We start from the raw sequence: 11,408 nt of genomic DNA, 5'->3' as shown, positions 1-11,408 counted from the left end.
GTGGATGAAAGAAAGGCTTAAAGCTTAATATACTAGTCAGCTTTAGTAATATTAAGCTCAATAAACCTCAGTTTGAGTTTTAGTGGCATCATGTTTAGAAACTGTAGAGGGGGGGGGACTACAGAATAATATTATGGGGAAGTTCACATACAATATAATATATATATTTTTCCATATGTGTCATTAGATTCCTGTTTGTTTGTTTATTTATTTAGTTGTTCGGCTAATTTCAGAGATATTAGATGACATCATATTTTTTGTTTAAGATTAAGTTAACATTATACAGGGCTTGAAAAATCTATGAGACGTCAAATGTCCCAAAGGAAGGCATTGTTATGAAAAGGTCCTCATCCTGCAGGGCGATTCCTTGTACAACCACCGGTACAAATCATCCCATACAGTAAAACCCTCTCATTGCCAGACTAATGGGAGCGATTCCTTTTTTTCTCTGTGTATGCATAAAATTACACAATAAAAATTTGCATATATTTCCCGGCCATCATAATGCTATTTAATGGTACAATTGAGGGATATTGGCAGTGTCCCTTATTGAGAAGTTCTTTATTAACAATGTCCCTTATTGAGAGGGTTTATTGTACTGTATAGTTAAGGTTTATTATCTGTGTGAGGTATGGTGATAGTGGTGATAATAATGATGATGATCAGGTATGATTCATATCCTAATGAACTGTGACAAAAAACGCTCAAAGGATGATTCTTATATTCAGTTCATTTTGGTCTTGCAACTTTTTTTAATGTATAGTCAAAGTTGTGGTTGTTTTAGGTGGATGAGTATTGGGAGTATCTTTTTGTCTGCATAGATGAGTCACTTGCCCAGGTGGATGAACCACTTACCCACATGGATGAACCACTTACCCACATGGATGAACCACTTACCCACATGGATGAATCACTCACCCACATGGATGAACCACTTACCCACATGGATGAACCACTTACCCACATGGATGAACCACTTACCCACATGGATGAATCACTTACCCTGGTGGATGAAGACATGAGGAATAGTCACTCATCCATACAAACACCTCATCCACAAACAAACAGATGTGAAGTGGATTTTTTGAGTCCTGTCCAATAGACTCATATACAATACCATTAAGAAATAAAAAAAAATTTCATTCTTTCCAAACACTAAGTTAACGGAGAGTTTTGTCTTGGATGATGGTGTCTGATGCTGTGTTACCAGACCATGAAAGACTTTGGTACGAGTGGAAATATTTTCAATAAATGAATTTGTACCTGATTGATGAGAATGGGTTATTTTTTTGCCATTATTTACCTACTGCGATGTTGAGGCGGTGACGATGGTGGAGCGCCCTGATGTGATTGTGGTTATTGCCCTTTTGTGATTGGAGTACAGTACAGTAGTAGTCGTTGAGTTTAAGAAAATGAACGAGACAATTTGCAACATTAGCATCTATAGATAACCTGATAACTGTCCTCATGTGTTGATGTGTGAGGATAATGTTGCTGTTGTACTCCAAACATTCACACGCTCTCCACCACCATCTTTTAAGCCAGTGTGTATAAACATTTTTCTCAGATGACCGAGTTTTGTGTTGTCTATGATATGATAAATTAATTGATATAATAACAAATGAGCATCTCGGGCTTATGAAATACTAAGAGGAATATATATTACTTTATAATGGATATTCTGTATTATATAAAGGGCAAATGATTCTCTATATTGGGTGATGAGCTTGATACAGGTCTGACAGCCAATCTCCTCTCTCTGTAACATAGCCCATATTACAGTGTTTGTGTCCTGTAACATAAGGCCATATAATACAGTATGTGTATCCAGGACAATATATAGCAACAGTTGTTTACACACTTACTACAGTACACATTCGGCTCTGCGTACATGCAACACTTGGGCATACTCAGTGGTACACACACAGTTCTATATACATGTACAGGTGACATTTAACGAGGGACGTTTTCCTCTCATTAACCAACATGTGGACCAGATGAAATACTAAACAGGTAAGATAACACCAGGTAATGAACTGTGAAAGAAATGACTTTTTAGCTCATCGAGATAACGAGGATGTGGAAAGAAAAAATGAAGAGTTAAACATCTGTTATCTTCAGGTATTTGAGTTAATTTTTATGCCTTTATGATCAGAAGGGGGCATTATATGTTTGCCATGACTGTCTGTCCTTCCAGTTATTTTTCACCATCTGGTGTGGCTAATTAGGTGAAATAAGCTGATGGGGGGGTCATCTCGACTTTTTCCCCCGAGGTCGCCCGAGAATAATATGCTGGGAGATAACTTACACGTCACCACATTGGCCGAGTGAATATTGCCGGGCAATTTGTCAGAAAAAGTTGTAATTATACAATGGCTGGTGAAGTAGAACTACAGATGTTGACTGTGGTGAAGAAATTAACCTAATCTCACATAACCTAACTTAACCTAATCTAACCTCACCTAACCTAATTTAATCTAACCTTCCCAAATAGCATTAGGTCCTTGCAAATAATTAAACTGAGGTCACGAGGAAAAGTTTTAATTGAACACTTCACTTATGTATTATGCAAGTTGTGTTAAGTAAAGTTCTGTAATGTTTAGTGTTTTAGTAGTAATTGTAGTGGTAGTAGTTGTGGTAGTGATTGTAATAGAATGTATGGTAGCAGTAATATTGGTACTTGATGTGTTTGCTAGTAGTAATGATATTAGTACTATAAAAAGTAGTAGTAGTAGTAATGGTAGTAGAGTAATAGTAGTAGTAATAGTAGTGGTAGAAGTAGTAGTAGTCCGCTATCAGGTTACAGCCGCTCACATCCGCTCGCTAGCCCTGCGTGACCAAACTTTCAGCGGAACAGAAAAGTTAACAACATTGCGACCGGCAAGAGAGAACTTATCAAAGTAGGGCACATGTAGGTGTACCGATTAACTGCTAAGAACTGAGACACAAGACTACAGTAAATGATTGGTTCTTGTCCTGTGTCTATAGAAAAATGAGTCAGAAAAATTTTATTTGGGGGGAGATGAAACATGGGGAGGAGAGGGGTGTAGAAAGTGACAGTAAAGTGTTAAGACAGGTGTAGAAAGTGACAGTAAAGTGTTAAGACAGGTGTAGAAAGTGACAGTAAAGTGTTAAGTGTAGAAAGTGACAGTAAAGTGTTAAGTGTAGAAAGTGAGTAAAGTGCGAAGGCAAGTGTAGAAAGTGACGGTAAAGTGTTAAGACAATACACGATATTTTATTGTAATTTTTGCGGAACTTTGTCACGATCATTAAAACGTACAAAAAATATGTAAATTGTGTCTGTAAGTGATGCGAACAGTGAGCGAGGCTGAGTTGATGTGTTTAGCATATCATTGGTTGATGACGCACATCTCGCCCACACCACTAGCCAATCAAGGGCTCGCTGCTTATCTCTCTTACCCACTTATCGTTCTGTTTTATTATACAGTATATTTTCTTGTGGCCAGCGGGCACAAGCCTCTACCCACCATACACACTCTCCCCAGCTGCTGCTCGTCCCTCGTAATGATCTTCAAGAGGGAGGTGCTTCCTAGTTTGGTCCCCGAGATATGCCAAGAGACAATCAGGTGATTGAAAATGTGCAAAGGAGAGTCATCAGACTGGTGCCTGCACTACTGCACCTTAGTTATCCAGAGATTGGAATGCCTGCACTGCCTATCTTGTACAGTACTATAGACGGACAAGAGGTGACTTAATAGTAGTCTATAACATCTCAGAGGACATTATCTGGAGCTAGCGGGTGACCGCTCCTTAAGAGATCACAGCTTAAGGTTAAAGAAGCCACAAGTTAGTTTTCAGGAACAATCTGCCAGAGAGTTTTGTGACGGCTCCGAGTGTGAGCTTTCAAGACCAGACTTGACCAACATTGGAGCAGGTTCAGTTACATTTTGGAGTCAGTGCATGTCCAGTACTTGCCAACAGAGACGTGACCGACCACCTAATCAACTCTCAGTGGTGAAGAGGATAATGCAAAGTAACAAATGTGTACTACTATGGTGTCCTCCTTCAACAACAACACTGACCCTGTGTCTGTACTGCTGTATCAGACATGTTGTACCACCAATTACGAGTAAAATCATCATAGGAACACTTGAGAAAGGAAGCACAGTGTTAGGAAGTATTGGCACTGCTCAACTACTGTCTTAGACTGACCAATCGAATTACATATCCAAGGTGAGAGTTGATGTAATTGGAACATGCTGACGTCAGTACCGCTGTGGGGTGGAGCTTACCTGTTGACGTCAGCACTTTACAGATTCTAATTGGTGATTAATTTTTAGGTGAAGGAAGAGACAGGTGGACCATCTTAACTATCCTGCCTAACCTAACCCTAACCTAATAATGGGTTATATAGTAGGGGGGGAGGTATTTAACAAGTTTATCAGGGAAGAGCTATTTAGAGTTCCTAATCTACTGACCAATCACCAAGCCTTTTAACTGGTGACGTATTACACTGACCAATCACCAAGCTTTTTAACTGGTGACGTATTCCACTGGTCAATCACCAAGCCTCTTAATTGGTGGCGTATTCCATTGACCAATCACCAAGCTTCTTAACTGGTGACGTATTCCATTGACCAATCACCAAGCCTCTTAACTGGTGACGTATTCCACTGGTCAATCACCAAACCTCTTAACCGGTGACGTATTCCACTGGTCAATCACCAAGCCTCTTAACTGGTGACGTATTCCATTGACCAATCACCAAGCCTAGTACAACCTGGCTGCTCCAGTTCTTGTACGTGATTGATTTACACAGTGAGGGCGGTTAATCAACTTGATGGATGACGTCTGTTGGTTTCACTGCTGGGACGTGTGATAATTGGGTTATCCGTGGAGATGTGGGCGGGTTATGGGCGTGAGGGCGGGTGAGCGGCCTTGTTGTTACAGTGGTGGTGGGATGCATGATCTATGTGGTGATAGTAGTGGTAGCAGTGAAGGTGGTGGTGGCGGGAGTTGTGTATCGTTTTGACAGCTCCAACCTTCCACAACACTAACGTATGTATAGCTCGGCCTTAATACACGGAGGCGAAGATGGTGCGAGAAGGGGAGGAGAGGTGAGTGAAGGAGGGGGTTGGGGAGAGGAGAAGTAAAGGAAGGAGGTAAGAGGTGAGGGAAAAAGGGGAGAGATGAATCTGAAAAATATATAAAAAGAAATGTTAAAAAATACAAGAGCGAGAAAGAAATAGAGAAACAATGAGAATGAGAGGGAAGCAGAAAGAGGGTGTGAGAAAGACAATGAAAAAAGAGAGAGACGAAATGAAAAAGAGAAAAACGATAAAAGAAAGAGATAGACAGGTCAGCTTGTAACGGATTCTAACTCAGTATTGTCGTTATTTTCTTCAGAGTATATCAGTCCCCTCCAGAAGGCTAATTTGCATATCATTAAGGTGTGGAGGAGATCCCATAAACACTTGATTTATTTATGCTGTTTGTACAGTTTATTGTGGAAGGTTGGATAGTGGATGGATGGGTGGTGGGTGGATAGAGGTGGGTGAATATATAGATGATTGATGGTTGCATTAGTTAGGTGGGTAGATAGATAGATGGATAGATAGATACAGTAGATTAATGTTTGGTAGATGGATAGATACATAGACAGTACAGGTATACAAACAATATACATAGACAGTACAGGTATACAAACAATAGAAATAATGAAGGCTAAATATCACGGAACGCGTTAAAGGGAATGATCTATTTATAGGCTAAGAATTCGTCACGTTGGCTGCACGGTGCCAGCCAGACACTGCACTTGACAGCCCTCATATCAACAACTGTAGCTTAAGTGCTCAGTAAGAAATTAATTAAGAGTGAAATTAATTGAGATTTAGTTGTTTATATGCATAGATGTACACTTGTGGGCCAAATTACCTGGACACTCGACAATATATAAAGTTACTCTCATAGGATCTTTACTGGTAGAGATGTAGATGCTGGGGGGGGGGGGTCACACGTTCAGTAGATATGTAGATGTTGAGAGGGGGGGGGGGAGTCTGGCCTCCACTATACACGTGAGGCTCCTCGTGTTGTCAACTGAGTCTAAACTCGACAGTAAACACCTTTGTATGACGTCACGGGTCCCAGGTGTGATAAGCCCTCACCTGCCTCATGTACCCCAGTGGTGTTCGATATACACACAGGTGCTCATTTCCTATGTGTTGTACAAGATACCTAGGTGTATATGTGTCTTGTATAACGACCAGTGTGTATATTTATCTTTAAAGCAACTTTGTATGTGTATGAATGTTTGTGTTTAGTGCAGTGCCGGATTTAGACCTGTGGAGGCCCCCCTCATTATAACTACCCAAGAGGGTGGGGTGGCGAGTGAAGCGAGCCTAAACATCCGGGAGTTCCGGGGGGCGCTGTAAGCCCCCCGGGAAAATTTTGAAATTTGAACACTTCTTTGGAGAATTTTGAAGCCATATGCAGTTATATTAAAAATATGCGGTTCATAGGAAAACCAGGTATTCATGAATTTGAAGGAGTAGCTAGCCTAATTTCTATCACGCTTCTTGCTGAACATAGTTTTACGTGATGGAATAGATAAACATGAATTTTAAAGAATAAAATAAAAATAATCCAAATGAATAAACAAATAAATTAAATAATGTAATATGTGGAGGCCCCAGATTGTGGAGGCCCCTGGGCAGCTGGCCACTTTGCCCACTCCTGAACCCGGCCCTGGTTTAGTTATACAGATGGAATATAATGTGTATGAATCAAGTGAGGTGTTTGGGTACTGTGTGGGAGGGAGAGGCGTGAGTGAATGTGTGGGAGGGAAGGAAAGGGAGTAAGGGTGAGAGAACGATAGAACCAAGTCGATAGAGAGGGAGAGAGAGACGAATCAAGAGAGAGAGAAGTTGGGAGATCGATAGAGAGAGAGAAAGATATATAGAAGCAGAGAGAGAGAGAGAGAGAGAGACAGTTGCCAGAAGTCGTCACGTTTTGAACACAGGTCAAAACGTGCTTGGGAGTGTACATATGCGCACGTACACAAGTATTTACGCACACATGCATGCACAGTTAAGTATGCGAGCTGGTACACACACACACACATGTACTTGGAGGGTGTGCACATCTCTCGCCCTCACTCCTGCAGGCCGTTGGTTCGAGGCCGGGGACGTCCCTATACGACCCAAGTGTGAAGGGGTACCTATTCTTACGACCTGGTGAGCATTTGTTAATATTAGTTAGAGTGGTTAGCTTAGGGTTATGTTAGATTAGGTCAAGTTAGGGTTAGGTTAGGTTTTAGATAAGTTACGTAGATAAGTTGCGTTAGGTTAGGGTTATGTTAGGTTTAGGTTACATTACAAAGACGAGGAAACGCAGGAGGAGGAAAAAGAGAATTTGTCGAAGGAAATTTAGCAGAGGAGGAAAAAGTTAGGAGTGAGTGACGTAGTGAGCGAGTGGGTGGATGAGGTGGTGAGTGAGTGAGTGACTTAGTGAGCGAGTGGGTGGATGAGGTGGTGAGTGAGTGAGTGACTTAGTGAGTGGGTGGGTGGATGAGGTGGTGAGTGAGTGAGTGACGTAGTGAGTGGGTGGGTGGATGAGGTGGTGAGTGAGTGAGTGACGTGGTGAGTGGGTGGGTGGATGAGGTGGTGGTGAGTGGGTGAGTGAGTGGTAGTGAGTGGGTGGGTGGATGAGGTGGTGAGTGAGTGAGTGACGTAGTGAGTGGGTGGGTGGAGTGAGAGAGACAGGTATACTCGTTGGCACACCTCCCCTTCGACACAACAATAGCTGTCTGAAGTGATGCTGGTCGTCTCAGCTGACTCATATCAACACACACACACACACACACACTACATCTCCTTGTCTCCTAACTGGTGTATTAAGTGAAGGTATCTAGTTAAGGTCGAGTCTCCGTAGCTAGTTAAGGTAGAGTCTCCGTAGCTAGTTAAGGTAGAGTCTCAAGTGTTAATTTTCTCTCCTATAACTGGTATCACAAGACTTTGTAAACATTAAGTTATATAGGCTGAAAGAACACTTGATGGTCAAGTGTTGGTAACCTGTGTGTTACCCGACGGTGCTAGTGACGTACAGCCCCGCCCCTTCTCTTCCTTCCTGCCTCCTACCTCCTCCCTCTTCCCTCCTCCTGCCTCCTCTTCCCTCCTCTCATCCTTTTACAGTTAGAGAATGTTATGTCAGCTTTGGTTAGGTTAGGTTAAGCTTGAGTCGAGTGGGCTAGGTGAGATTAGATTAGATTAGGTTAGAATCAGATTAGGTTAGATTGGGTCAGGTTAAGAATAGGATGGAATAAGCTAGGTTGGGTTAAGTTAGGTCAGATTAGGTTAGGTTAAGCTAGATAAGGTTGCATCAGTTTAGGATAAAGAAGCCATCTCTCACCTGGTCCACAGCTGGAGAGACAAATAAACCGAACTAAGCGTCATAATCGTACGTCACAATCACGCTGATATACTCTCACCCCTAGACCAACCCCTCACCCCCTCCTACCCCTCCTCCATCCCTAGACCTCCCATCACCCCCACCCTCCCCTTTTTGTGTAGAGAAAGGAGGGATGAAAGAAGATTAGAGGTGAAGGAAGGAAGTTATAATTCGGAAATTGAAGAAGTTTAGGAGGAGGTAAGAGAGGGCGCTAACCGCCTTGCTGTAAGTTAGCTACAGGTAAGCTAATAGTGTGCTTGGGTTGTGTCGTGGGTTAGTTATTGTCTGCCGGTACATGCACTAGACATCCTACCCTGTCCCATATATGGGTGTTTAGAGGACCTTATATCATATTCCGCCGACCCTACTGGCGGATACCAGCCCCAGTCTTCCCCTCACCCCCTTCCAATCCGGCCTCACCCACCATCCTCCCCACCTCACACCCCCATACCTCTCCCCATCTCTCCCATTCATTCCCTTTATCATCTTCTTTCACCCAACATTGAGAAGCCTCACGACGGCATAAATTTTCGTAAAGCATTTTAAATCCCTTACGACATAATGATCTCGTTCCTGTGCTGCCTTAGCGTAATACTGTCACTATTTGTGTGTTTCACCAAGCATCGTCCAGTTCCTTATGTTTGAACACCCTGAATGGAAGGTTAATTGAGGAGGTCGTTATCTGAGGTGTTGGCTGCTAAAAGGCTTATGTGTGTGCCTGTGTGTGTGTGTACGCTGATCTGACAGTGGTACCAGGCTGTTTGACTCGTCAGTGTTGGCTTGGTATCGTGTAGGAGCAGGGAGTGAGGGTACCACCACTAAGTCTGTTGCCTCAAGGTGTACAGTATGTCTCTCAAGGACCCTCGATACATTACTCATGTTGTCTAACTTCCCAGAAAAGGTGCAACACAGAGCGACTAAGGTGATTTTCAGGACTATTTTATCTCGATTATCCAAGTCGACTGAGGGCCTTATGACTAACAACCCTTCAGACGAGGCACAGTAGGGCAGATCTCACTGAAACATTCAAAATCCTGAAAGTGATGGAAAACATGAACCTGTGACACTTCTTTGTGATGTCACGCACCACCAACACGAGGTGGCGGAGGCTGGTCCACCTGCCCTAGTCGGGAAATCAAGGACAGTACTGGGCCTTGAAATAGCTCTTACCAATATGATCAAGAACAATGTGGAGATCCTAAACAGAACACTGACCTACCCTACCCTAGTATCACCACTCCTTACTCTACCCTAGCACTACCACTCCCTACCCTACCGAGCAGATTAGATCCTATAGCCATTGCACACACATCCTCAGAGGAAACACACACACACAGCCATACATGCGGGGAGGGCGGTCACGGCTTTGTCTTGGTTGGCGATTTCGTTTTTGTAATCAGATAAACTGGGGTAGGTATTGTTTGACAGTTTCCCGCCTGTGTTAAGAAAGGGCTGCTGACGTAGAGAATACTGTTTTTTTTTCTTTTCTTCCCGGCTCACATCCAGGTGATATGAGAGGACGGATATCTACACACACAATACTAATACTACGACTAATAATAATAATGATGATAACAATAATAACTACAACTAAAATTCACAAGTATAACAACACAAATAATAACCACATAGCTCACAGGTGTTAATGAACCAGCACACTTCAATAACATCTTTCCTACTTGAGGTCTCGAGCGATCTGAAGTTATATACTGTATAGCACAGGTGTAAAGGAGAGGTTATTATATAGTATACTCTTTATGTATAGAGACAGACACGGAAACAGACACACAGACTAGACACAGACGAGACAGACGAGACATAGACACACAGACTAGACACAGACAGAGAGAGACCGACAGAAACAGAGACTAGACACAGACACAGAGACAGACGAGACATAGACACACAGACAGACAGACTAGACACAGACAGAGACACACAGACTAGACACAGAGACAGACAGACTAGACACAGACACAGAGACAGACAGACAGACTAGTCACAGACAGAGAGACACAGAGACAAGAGTAGAGACAGTTAGACAGAGGCTGAGACAAAGAGAAAGATAGACATAGAGACAGAGAATGACAGACAATCACCCACTTCTCCCCCACCAATCATACACAGTTAACTAATACTCTTCTGTATAGTGTGTTAAGGACCTTCTCTATTTCTTTACCTTGCCCTCACAATACCAGCCAGCCAAGGTCACCAGCTGCTATCCCCCAGCCACCTGTAGACCTGGAGAACACCTGTATGCTTGAAGAACGCTCCTGCACCGTTAGCACACCTGTATGTACACACCTGTGGCACACCTGTAGACTTGGAGAACATCTGTGTGCTTGAAGAACACTCCTGCACCTTTGGCACACCTGTATATACACACCTGTGGGACATCTCAGGGTCACATGTGAGGTTAGCGTCTTGTGTGGGACCCTCCATTGTGTCTTGGTAGAGTCTTGTTTGGAAGCTTCAGTGTTCTTCCACAGCTTGAACTGATGGACTGTTCTATAGATCTACCACCACCACCACAGCTTGAACTGGTGGACTGTTCTATAGATCTACCACCACCACCACAGCTTGAACTGATGAACTGTTCTATAGGTCTACCACCACCACCACAGCTTGAACTGATGAACTGTTCTATAGGTCTACCACCACCACCACCACAGCTTGAACTGATGGACTGTTCTGTAGATCTCTACCACCACCACCACAGCTTGAACTGATGAACTGTTCTATAGATTTACCACCATCACCACAGCTTGAACTGATGAACTGTTCTATAGTTACCACCACCAGCTTGAACTGATGAACTGTTCTAGATTTACCACCACCACCACCACAGCTGAACTGATGAACTGTTTCTATAGATGCCACCACCACCATAGCTTGAACTGATGAACTGTTCTGTAGGTCCTACCACCACCACGCTTGAACTGATGAACTGGTCTATAGGTCTACCACCACCACCACAGCTGACTGATGAACTGTTCTATAGG

This window comes from Homarus americanus, unplaced genomic scaffold (genome assembly GCF_018991925.1).
Source record: "Homarus americanus isolate GMGI-L3 unplaced genomic scaffold, GMGI_Hamer_2.0 scaffold23578, whole genome shotgun sequence".
NCBI lineage: Eukaryota > Metazoa > Arthropoda > Malacostraca > Decapoda > Nephropidae > Homarus > Homarus americanus.
This window is presented reverse-complemented; position numbering follows the sequence as displayed.